We start from the raw sequence: 12959 nt of genomic DNA, 5'->3' as shown, positions 1-12959 counted from the left end.
AAAATATATTGTTAACTGTAAATTATTCAATCTAATATGAAGATTATACACTCTTTTTGGTTTGCTTATTTTCCCTCTGGTTATCTGCCTTTAGGTAATCCCCTTTGCTTATAATTATCGTGAACAGTGACTGGATAGGAAAATGAAAGGTTACAGAAATTTACTCAGAGCTTAATCTGTCTTTGTATATGATGGCAGTGGGGAAACAATTTGTAACAAGTATGTAATGTGATAGTTGGGTTTTTAAGGGTTCTATCTTAGTCCATTTGAGCTGCTATAACAAATTACCACAGACTAGGGTAGTTTATAAACAAAGAAATTCATTACTCATTGTTGTGGATGCTGAGATGTCCAAAATGAAGGTGTTTGCAGATTCACTGTCTGGTGAGGGAGAGCTTTCTGGTCCACAGATGGTGCCTTCTCACTGTGTCCTCACATGGTGAAAGGGGCAAGGGATCTCTGTGGGCTTTCTTTTTATAAGGACAATAATTCGCTAAATCCCCACCTTCTAATACCCATCACATTGGGGGTTAGAATTTCTTTTTTTTTTTATTATACTTTAAGTTTTAGGGTACATGTGCACTTTGTGCAGGTTAGTTACATATGTATACATGTGTCATGCTGGTGCATTGCACCCACTAACTCGTCATCTAGCATTAGGTATATCTCCCAATGCTATCCCTTCCTCATCCCCCCACTCCACAACAGTCCCCAGAGTGTGATATTCCCCTTCCTGTGTCCATGTGATCTCATTGTTCAATTCCCACCTATGAGTGAGAATATGTGGTGTTTGGTTTTTTGTTCTTGCGATAGTTTACTGAGAATGATGTTTTCCAATTTCATCCATGTCCCTACAAAGGACATGAACTCATCATTTTTTATGGCTGCATAGTATTCCATGGTGTATATGTATATGTGCCACATTATCTTAATCCAGTCTATCATTGTTGGACATTTGGGTTGGTTCCAAGTCTTTGCTATTGTGAATAATGCCGCAATAAACATACGTGTGCATGTGTCTTTATAGCAGCATGATTTATAGTCCTTTGGGTATATACCCAGTAATGGGATGGCTGGGTCAAATGGTATTTCCAGTTCTAGATCCCTGAGGAATCACCACACTGACTTCCACAATGGTTGAACTAGTTTACAGTCCCACCAATAGTGTAAAAGTGTTCCTATTTCTCCACATCCTCTCCAGCACCTGTTGTTTCCTGACTTTTTAATGATTGCCATTCTAACTGGTGTGAGATGGTATCTCATTGTGGTTTTGATTTGCATTTCTCTGATGGCCAGTGATGATGAGCATTTTTTCATGTGTTTTTTGGCTGCATAAATGTCTTCTTTTGAGAAGTGTCTGTTCATGTCCTTCGCCCACTTTTTGATGGGGTTGTTTGTTTTTTTCTTGTAAATTTGTTTGAGTTCATTGTAGATTCTGGATATTAGCCCTTTGTCAGATGAGTAGGTTGCAAAAATTTTCTCCCATTTTGTAGGTTGCCTGTTCACTCTGATGGTAGTTTCTTTTGCTGTGCAGAAGCTCTTTAGTTTCATTAGATCCCATTTGTCCATTTTGGCTTTTGTTGCCATTGCTTTTGGTGTTTTAGACATGAAGTCCTTGCCCATGCCTATGTCCTGAATGATATTGCCTAGGTTTTCTTCTAGGGTTATTATGGTTTTAGGTCTAATGTTTAAGTCTTTAATCCATCTTGAATTGATTTTTGTATAAGGTGTAAGGAAGGGATCCAATTTCAGCTTTCTACATATGGCTAGCCAGTTTTCCCAGCACCATTTATTAAATAGGGAATCCTTTCCCCATTGCTTGTTTTTCTCAGGTTTGTCAAAGATCAGATAGTTGTAGATATGCAGCGTTATTTCTGAGGGCTCTGTTCTGTTCCATTGATCTATATCTCTGTTTTGGTACCAGTACCATGCTGTTTTGGTTACTGTAGCCTTGTAGTATAGTTTGAAGTCAGGTAGTGTGATGCCTCCAGCTTTGTTCTTTTGGCTTAGGATTGACTTGGCGATGCGGGCTCTTTTTTGGTTCCATATGAACTTTAAAGTAGTTTTTTCCAATTCTGTGAAGAAAGTCATTGGTAGCTTGATGGGGATGGCATTGAATCTGTAAATTACCTTGGGCAGTATGGCCATTTTCACGATATTGATTCTTCCTACCCATGAGCATGGAATGTTCTTCCATTTGTTTGTATCCTCTTTTATTTCCTTGAGCAGTGGTTTGTAGTTCTCCTTGAAGAGGTCCTTCACATCCCTTGTAAGTTGGATTCCTAGGTATTTTATTCTCTTTGAAGCAATTGTGAATGGGAGTTCACTCCTGATTTGGCTCTCTGTTTGTCTGTTGCTGGTGTATAAGAAGGCTTGTGATTTTTGTACATTGATTTTGTAACCTGAGACTTTGCTGAAGTTGCTTATCAGCTTAAGGAGATTTTGGGCTGATACGATGGGGTTTTCTAGATATACAATCATGTCATCTGCAAACAGGGACAATTTGACTTCCTCTTTTCCTAACTGAATACCCTTTATTTCCTTCTCCTGCCTAACTGCCCTGGCCAGAACTTCCAACACTATGTTGAATAGGAGTGGTGAGAGAGGGCATCCCTGTCTTGTGCCAGTTTTCAAAGGGAATGCTTCCAGTTTTTGCCCATTCAGTATGATATTGGCTGTGGGTTTGTCATAGATAGCTCTTATTATTTTGAAATACGTCCCATCAATACCTAATTTATTGAGAGTTTTTAGCATGAAGGGTTGTTGAATTTTGTCAAAGGCTTTTTCTGCATCTATTGAGATAATCATGTGGTTTTTGTCTTTGGCTCTGTTTATATGCTGGATTACATTTATTGATTTGCGTATATTGAACCAGCCTTGCATCCCAGGGATGAAGCCCACTTAATCAAGGTGGATAAGCTTTTTGATGTGCTGCTGGATTCGTTTTGCCAGTATTTTATTGAGGATTTTTGCATCAATGTTCATCAAGGATATTGGTCTAAAATTCTCTTTTTTTGTTGTGTCTCTGCCTGGCTTTGGTATCAGAATGATGCTGGCCTCAAAAAATGAGTTAGGGAGGATTCCCTCTTTTTCTATTGATTGGAATAGTTTCAGAAGGAATGGTACCAGCTCCTCCTTGTACCTCTGGTAGAATTCAGCTGTGAATCCATCTGGTCCTGGACTCTTTTTGGGTGGTAAGCTATTGATTATTGCCACAATTTCAGATCCTGTTATTGGTCTATTCAGAGATTCAACTTCTTCCTGGTTTAGTCTTGGGAGAGCGTATGTGTCGAGGAATTTATCCATTTCTTCTAGATTTTCTACTTTATTTGCGTAGAGGTGTTTGTAGTATTCTCTGATGGTAGTTTGTATTTCTGTGGGATCGGTGGTGATATCCCCTTTATCATTTTTTATTGTGTCTATTAGATTCTTCTCTCTTTTTTTCTTTATTAGTCTTGCCAGCGGTCTATCAATTTTGTTGATCCTTTCAAAAAACCAGTGCCTGGATTCATTAATTTTTTGAAGGGTTTTTTGTGTCTCTATTTCCTTCAGTTCTGCTCTGATTTTAGTTATTTCTTGCCTTCTGCTAGCTTTTGAATGTGTTTGCTCTTGCTTTTCTAGTTCTTTTAATTGTGATGTTTGGGTGTTAATTTTGGATCTTTCCTGCTTTCTCTTGTGGGCATTTAGTGCTATAAATTTCCCTCTACACACTGCTTTGAATGTGTCCCAGAGATTCTGGTATGTTGTGTCTTTGTTCTTGTTGGTTTCAAAGAACATCTTTATTTCTGCCTTCATTTCATTATGTACCCAGTAGTCATTCAGGAGCACGTTGTTCAGTTTCCATGTAGTTGAGCAGTTTTGAGTGAGATTCTTAATCCTGAGTTCTAGTTTGATTGCACTGTGGTCTGAGAGATAGTTTGTTATAATCTCTGTTCCTGTACATTTGCTGAGGAGAGCTTTACTTCCAAGTATGTGGTCAATTTTGGAATAGGTGTGGTGTGGTGCTGAAAAAAATGTATATTCTGTTGATTTGGGGTGGAGAGTTCTGTAGATGTCTATTAGGTCTGCTTGGTGCAGAGCTGAGTTCAATTCCTGGGTATCCTTGTTGACTTTCTGTCTCGTTGATCTGTCTAATATTGACAGTGGGGTGTTAAAGTCTCCCATTATTAATGTGTGGGAGTCTAAGTCTCTTTGTATGTCACTCAGGACTTGCTTTATGAATCTTGGTTCTCCTGTATTGGGTGCATATATATTTAGGATAGTTAGCTCTTCTTGTTGAATTGATGCCTTTACCATTATGTAATGGCCTTCTTTGTCTCTTTTGATCTTTGTTGGTTTAAAGTCTGTTTTATCAGAGACTAGTATTGCAACCCCTGCCTTTTTTTGTTTTCCATTTGCTTGATAGATCTTCCTCCATCCTTTTATTTTGAGCCTATGTGTGTCTCTGCACGTGAGATGGGTTTCCTGAATACAGCACACTGATGGGTCTTGATCCTTTATCCAATTTGCCAGTCTGTGTCTTTTAATTGGAGCATTTAGTCCATTGACATTTAAAGTTAATATTGTTATGTGTGAATTTGATCCTGTCATTATGATGTTAGCTGGTTATTTTGCTCGTTAGTTGATGCAGTTTCTTCCTAGTCTTGATGGTCTTTACATTTTGGCATGATTTTGCAGCGGCTGGTACCAGTTGTTCCTTTCCATGTTTAGTGCTTCCTTCAGGAGCTCTTTTAGGGCAGGCCTGGTGGTGACAAAATCTCTCAGCATTTGCTTGTCTGTAAAATATTTTATTTCTCCTTCACTTATGAAGCTTAGTTTGGCTGGATATGAAATTCTGGGTTGAAAATTCTTGTCTTTAAGAATGTTGAATATTGGCCCTCACTCTCTTCTGGCTTGTAGGGTTTCTGCCGAGAGATCCGCTGTTAGTCTGATGGGCTTCCCTTTGAGGGTAACCCGACCTTTCTCTCTGGCTGCCCTTAACATTTTTTCCTTCATTTCAACTTTGGTGAATCTGACAATTATGTGTCTTGGAGTTGCTCTTCTCGAGGAGTATCTCTGTGGCGTTCTCTGTATTTCCTGAATCTGAACGTTGGCCTGCCTTGCTAGATTGGGGAAGTTCTCCTGGATAATATCCTGCAGAGTGTTTTCCAACTTGGTTCCATTCTCCCCATCACTTTCAGGTACACCAGTCAGACGTAGATTTGGTCTTTTCACATAATCCCATATTTCTTGGAGGCTTTGCTCATTTCTTTTTATTCTTTTTTCTCTAAACTTCCCTTCTCACTTCATTTCATTCATTTCATCTTCCATTGCTGATACCCTTTCTTCCTGTTGATCGCATCGGCTCCTGAGGCTTCTGCATTCTTCACGTAGTTCTCGAGCCTTGGTTTTCAGCTCCATCAGCTCCTTTAAGCACTTCTCTGTATTGGTTATTCTAGATATACATTCTTCTAAATTTTTTTCAAAGTTTTCAACTTCTTTGCCTTTGGTTTGAATGTCCTCCCGTAGCTCAGAGTAATTTGATCGTCTGAAGCCTTCTTCTCTCAGCTCGTCAAAGTCATTCTCCATCCAGCTTTGTTCCATTGCTGGTGAGGAACTGCGTTCCTTTGGAGGAGGAGAGGAGCTCTGCTTTCTAGAGTTTCCAGTTTTTCTGTTCTGTTTTTTCCCCATCTTTGTGGTTTTATCTACTTTTGGTCTTTGATGATGGTGATGTACAGATGGGTTTTTGGTGTGGATGTCCTTTCTGTTTGTTAGTTTTCCTTCTAACAGACATGACCCTCAGCTGCAGGTCTGTTGGAATACCCTGCCGTGTGAGGTGTCAGTATGGCCCTGCTGGGGGGTGCCTCCCAGTTAGGCTGCTCAGGGGTCAGGGGTCAGGGACCCACTTGAGGAGGCAGTCTGCCGGTTCTCAGATCTCCAGCTGCGTGCTGGGAGAACCACTGCTCTTTTCAAAGCTGTCGGACAGGGACATTTAAGTCTGTAGAGGTTACTGCTTTTTGTTTGTCTGTGCCCTGCCCCGAGAGGTGGAGCCTACAGAGGCAGGCAGGCCTCCTTGAGCTGTGGTGGGCTCCACCCAGTTGGAGCTTCCCTGCTGCTTTGTTTACCTTAGTGAGCCTGGGCAATGGCGGGCGCCCCTCCCCCAGCCTAGCTGCTGCTTGCAGTTTGATCTCAGACTGCTGTGCTAGCAATCAGCGAGACTCCATGGGCGTAGGACCCTCCGAGCCAGGTGTAGGGTATAATCTCGTGGTGCGCCGTTTTTTAAGCCCATCAGAAAAGCGCAGTATTCGGGTGGGAGTGACTCGGTTTTCCAGGTGCGGTCCATCACCCCTTTCTTTGACTCGGAAAGGCAACTCCCTGACCCCTTGCGCTTCCCGAGTGAGGTAATGCCTCACCCTGCTTCGGCTCGCGCATGGTGCGTGCACACACTGACCTGTGCCCACTGTCTGGCACTCCCTAGTGAGATGAACCCGGTACCTCAGATGGAAATGCAGAAATCACCCGTCTTCTGCGTCGCTCACGCTGGGAGCTGTAGACCGGAGCTGTTCCTATTCGGCCATCTTGGCTCCTCCCGTGGTAAGTTTTTTTGGGGGTTAGAATTTCAACTTACGAGTGTTGGAAAGACACAAACATTCAGACCATAGAAGTTTCATTTGTATTTACAATTTGTATTTTCAATTTGACATAAATAAAAATGAGACTTGCAGAATGCAATTTAGAAAACTCAGCCATGCACGCTACTATAATACTTCTATCAAGATGTATTTTTAAATGCTGTGACAAAATATTCCTGCCATCTTTAAAAAATAGGTTTGATGATTTGAAAATGGACAGGTCACTTTAAAGAGATCCTTAGTAGTCTATGGAAAGTAACATTTATAACAGCTTGAAACTCAAAGGAAAGGAAACTCGGGGAGAAGCACATTCAATAATTTCCAAGGTAACATGGATGCACACTACGTGTGCGGCTTTCATCTCATTTCTTGCTTCCGTGGCCTTCCAAGGAAGAACACAATGTATTCTTCATTGAAAAAAAATTGCAGAGAAGGCAGTGTAAGAAAGAGGTATTTTGAGAACTAATTGAAGTCTTTGTAAGTCACGTTAATGCCTTTCTGCCAATAACTTATTTGCGGATACAGGAGGATTTTCACCCCTCCTCTCCCTGCCACCCCCATCCCCAAAATATCCCACACCTGGGTTACATTGGTTGAAAAAATAATTGTTCCGGTACTTTTCAAGCATTAAAAACATTGTATGTGAGTGTTTTGTTTTTGTTTTTTGTTTGTTTTGTTTTGTTTTTCTTAGTGCAAGATTAATCAGGCAGTCTCAAGTGTATTTAAAAGTTAGGAATGAGGAGGGCACTGTGATGACCGTCATGGCCAGTAGAGGGCAGGAAACTGGAATGGACGGGGGAGCGGGCCATGTACAAAGCGGGGCTCTGATCTCTCTTGTGTTTTGGTGCAGTTTGTATGGACTAGATGGCTGAGAACTCCAGTAGAGAGGAGTAAATCACCACCAGAATCAAAAGAGACTGGAACAGGTGAAAATGAGAAAGCTGTTGTGACAAAGTCCAGGATAAGATGTGAGATTTCTGGGGCAGGTATCTGGTGATGAAACCAAGAAGAGCATGCCATTAAGAATTTGATCAAGATTGAATAACTGGCAATTTACTTATAAAGTGACTTTTGCAGTCCTGGGTCATGGTACTCTTGCATGTACTACTGAGAAGTCACATTACAAAATAAAAAATAAATTTAAAAAGAAGGAAAAAAGAAATTTAAAAATCTTTGCCAAGTATATAGGGGAAAAGTTGTATATAACTTTTTTGTCTACTATAAAAGACGACTTTTTTTGTCGTCTACTAGTGAGTTTGGATATTTTTCATACTTTTAAAAACCAATTTTAATTTTATTTTTCTTTCCCCTCAATTAAATACAGTCTTACCTTTAGTGAATATTATTTATGTAATATTATAAACATATATTATACATAAAGTAGTGCACCAAGATTCTGGAGAGGGGGCTGTAGGGAGATTAAAACAAAAGGCCTGGGCTGGGCATGGTGGCTCACGCCTGTAATCCCAGCACTTTGGGAGGCCGAAGCAGGTGAATCACGAGGTCAGGAGTTCGAGACCAGCCTGGTCAACATAGTGAAACCCCATCTCTACTAAAAATACAAAAAATTACCTGGGTGTGGTGGCTGGCTCCTGTAATCCCAGCTACTCAGGAGGCTGAGGCAGAAGAATTGCTTGAACCTGGGAGGCGGAGGTTGCAGTGAACCAAGATCACACCACTGCACTCCAGCCCGGGTGACAGTGTGAGACTCAGTCTAAAAAAAAAAAAAAAGAATGTCCACAACAAATTCCTCCTCTGAAATTGATATATTGGCTAGATAGAACAGCAGGTGCAGAATAATGTGAACAGAGAAGGAAGGGAATGGGGGCAGAAAGTGTTAAATGCAGACACACTGCTAAACAAAATCACCAGTAAGTGGAACTTATATACCTCCTTTGAATTCTGTCCTAGTGGTCAGTGTTGGAGAATTGTCTCTGGGTCAGGGGCAGAAGAGAAGGCTAGATGGAAGATCCAAGAAGCCCTCTGAGACTCAGGGAATGCTTTATAACATGTTTACCTGCTGGCTTACTAGTTAAAGATGTCAAGGAAATTTCAGGTTTCACTTCTAATGGTATAAAACAGTGTTTTGCCAAGAAGGCCCTGTAAAGGTCTTACTTAGGACTCCTGCCTTCACTCAGAAAGTGTGTTTGTAAACACACACTACAGCTAGTGGATAGTCTTAGGGCCACTAGCTGAGAGTCATTTTCATTTTAGGAAAAGCAAGTTTTGCATTGAATAAAGGAGACATTTTATCCTATATTGTACCCTCCCTCTGGGCTTTGGCAGTGCATCCAGCTTTCAGTAGGGAGAGCCTAATTTGGTTACTTCTCTGCAGTCTTTGATTAATGCACAGGACCATTCATGCCATTCATGATCATGTTAGTGACTTTCTCAAGGGCTCTCAACTGGATAAGTCAGCAGATGGCTGAGAAATACTCACCTGCTGTTTACAGTCAGTATGAAGCTTGTTAATCTGGTTCTTCCAGGAATCTCATGTGAATGAGACTAGCCACTATGCTACTTGACACACAATTTCAAAAATCTGTTTTTTTGCTCAAGGTTCAACTATCAAAATGGTTTGATAGCATAAGTAAAGTATTTTGCAGTTCCCTTTTCTGAGATAAAACCAGTTTGACATCTATAAAAAGACAGAATTACGTTACAGGATTAGAATTGTTAATGCGGATGTGAAATTTGACACATCTGCTGAAGCATGGAAGTCAATCCACCTATCAATCATTTGCATAGGGGAGAGAACACATTCTTTTCCTGGATGTATCATTTATCACCTGGGTGACCCTGGGTTTTGCAATTACCTATTCAATTACCATTTCCTTAAATCTGTTAAGTTGAGATTAAAAACAGCAAGCAAGCATACTTCACTGAGTTATCTTGAGGATCTAAGAAGACTACATAAATGAAAGAATTTACAAACTATAAAGCCAAACACAGATGTGAAGAGTTATGGCCAAGAAGTGGCATGCATGGATCATCTACTATGTTTCTGACACAGCTTTGGAAGATACAAAATAGATCAAAGGTGTGACCGTTGCCCTCCACGTTTGTATGGTCCAGAAAACTGAGAGCAGCACAAGACAGTATCTGATAAAGGTGTAAGGGGCTGCTGCAAAACAAGTGGCATCAGGGTTTGGAAGAGAAAGAGATGAACAAGGGTTAACACGCAGATTAGCAGCATTATGGAAGTGGTAGATATTGACTTGCACTTTGAGAAAGGAAAATGGGAGAACGGAGAGGATTGATATCAAAAGAAGCTAAAAAGGGCTTTAAGTTCTAAGTTTATCATTTATCTCCTGTCCTAAAACATCCTTTTTCTACTATGTTCACTGTCAAACTCCTTATTTATAAGTTAACTTCATCCTTGTCCCTAGGAACTCCTCCCTGACCCTCCCAAATGGAGCTGATCACAGTCTCCCTTAGTGGCTTCTAGCCTGGAATAATACACATTTACATTATTGAAATATCTCATCAACAATAGAGTAATTGGTATCATTTTTGAAGTAAGACAGAACTCGGTTCCAATCTCATTTTGCTGCTACTGGGCCCTTTGACCTTGGGCAAATCCTTTACACTCTTGAGCCTGAGTACCTTCATCTGTTGGTTGTGAATGATAATAACGACATAGGGTTATTATGAGCACTAAATAAGGAATAGTGTCTAAATGAGTCTTGCATGTAGTAAAGAAGTGACTTCAAAAACAACATCCATTGTTAAATTTTATGAATCCGTTACCCTTGTTAGATAGTGTGGAGCTCTCATTATGCTCTTTTTAGATACTAGCACCTAGCACAGGGGCCAGGTACCTAGAGGGTACCTGATAAATATTTGAACAAATATGAGTATTCAAGATGGAAAAAGGCATTTTAGGACATGGCAGGAGCAAAGATACAGAAATAGAGATAATCTGTGTGAGGGAATAGTTGCAAGGGGTGAGACTAGGAAGGGAGAGGTAATGAGATAATTCTTCTGATCTGATCAGAGGAAAGATTTGTATAGGGGAATAAATTATGCTGGCTGGATTGATGGGGTCCAGGTGGAAGATGACGAGGCCCAGAGTGTGGATTTGTTGTAGGTAAGAGGGGGAATTTCTTGAGGAAGAAAGACACAATGAAAATGATGAATAAATTGCTTAGGACTTTTGTGGTCCAATAAACAAGTTATTTTTAGAATAATAGATAAATTCCTACCATTATTTATAACTTTAATTTGTTACATTTTTACTTTATTATAAGAGGAACATGTCAATATTTTTCTCTTGATGCCAAGTTTTAAAAGAAAAGCAAAGTAGGTATGGCTGTGTGGTAAGGACTCCTATAAATCAGTGAAGATCCGGCCTTCTGAAGAAATTAAAGGGTGTCTTAAATATAATGATTAATGTCTTTAAAATACCCATCAATCTTAGAGGAATGAACAAACCACTATTAGAACCATATGTCGCCCTCATTCTTTGTGTGGAACTTCCATGAAAGTCACTAGGAGTTCCGTGGAATGATGAAGAGAAGCATATGGCACTAGATCTGAACTAAATTAATAACAGTATGAAAACACAGTTAAATAGTGATAATCCCCCTTGTTATCCAGCTTTTTTCTTTTTCAGACAACTCTTGGTGTCTAGTTAAGCACCAGAAAGACACTTGTTAATGGGGAGAGCTGATGTGTGAGGAGAAACCATGTGGCATACCTTTTGAAACAAGCTGAAGAGGCAGTGATTTGGGGCTTCCGTGCTCAGGACTGCCATGGAGTCATTTGGAGATCAAAAAAGAGCCTAAACCTGATTATGCTTTAGGCATTCCATCTGGCTCTGACCCACACTGTTGCCATAGCCACCCATCTCCTAGCAACAATGAACAGGGTTTTCAGGGCTCTAAAGTGACAAAGCATGTGAGCAAATAATATAAATGTAATCACAATCGGCTAATAATCCAAGAGGTTATTCATAGTTAAAGTTCACTGTGAAGAGCTACAAGAATCTGTGGTTTCATGGTTGTATCTTTTTCTGTGATGGGTTTTGATAAGAAAATGCCTTGGCTTAAATTGAGGCGGCCTGACAGCTTGTTATTGAACATAAAGACTACAAATATCATTATAGGGAAGATAATAAAAGTTGAACTTCATTTTAAATCATCTAGAAAACATAATCATTATCTTGAATAACCTGACCATCATCATCTAGAACTCTGGGTAGAATGGACTCGGGGTGGAAAAAAACTGGCCTTGAATCTGAGAAGAAGAAATATTCCATCCTAACACATTCAGGCTCAAACAATCCATTAGCAGTCTTTGCAATGAGCAATGAGTCTCAATTGAGGTCACTAATCAGAAGCAGTAAGAAGCTGAAAGAAAGATAAAAGGAAAAGTTTATATGCATCATGCTTGTCCTTGAAGCAAAGCGAAAAACAGTGTGGCCGTTTTTAGAGGATCTTTAGTTGTTTATTTCAAAATGTTTGTACCACATTTCAAATTATCTTTATTTAAATATTCTGCCCAGAGATATCCGTTGAGATACCAGCCTCATTTTTTAAAATGTCATGGCCTTGAATCCTAATAAACCTTCATTTTTATGCTGACCCATATGCATACAATGAAAACTCAGAAGAGCTTAGACATCCATAGAGATGTTAGTAATGAAGAAATCCATACCAGTTTTCATTTTAAAATGCCATTTTGTGCATTATTTACTAGTTCCATCAGCTATAGCCCATGACCCACCTCTCCTTTAAAAATAGGAGTTTATGTCATGGTTTGAATACTGCATTCCTGATTTTGTATCAGAGCCTGTGCATTTGGTAAATGTCAATGAAAGATGCACGCAGTGGGAAGTAGATTCAGGATTGTCACTGAGAGATTGTACTGGAGGGGAAGTAGAGCATTGAAACAATGTTGTCTCCAAGAGGAAATAAATAATCCTCACACTTAGGGAGGGCATTGTAATATGTTTACACATTACATGGAGAGCCGGGTTTAACTGTGCTAACTGTTTTGTGAAAGGAAAATCCTCCTGAAATTAAATAATCAAAGAAGATAGGTGAGTGCTGATTTTGTGAAATAAACAGTGATTGAGGGAAGAAGAAAAACCAGCAGGACTCAGCGTGAAGCAAATTAATTCATGTTGGAGATTTACTCTCCTGAAGAAATTAAATTGCCTACTTCCTAATCAGTATAGTTCTCGGCATGCTGTTGCTTTCTCTTTCTTCCTAAATTTGTTTCATGTTAGAGCCCCTTAATTTTTCACCCTACTATTTTTAAAGTTACAGTTTGAAGCTCCAGTTCTTTGTGTGGTTCTGTGAAGTTTTGCACTCAATCAGTTCATTTACTGCTTATTTGTTTTAG

The sequence above is a fragment of the Pan troglodytes genome, chromosome 4, assembly GCF_028858775.2.
Source record: "Pan troglodytes isolate AG18354 chromosome 4, NHGRI_mPanTro3-v2.0_pri, whole genome shotgun sequence".
NCBI classification, from domain to species: Eukaryota; Metazoa; Chordata; class Mammalia; order Primates; family Hominidae; genus Pan; species Pan troglodytes.
This window is presented reverse-complemented; position numbering follows the sequence as displayed.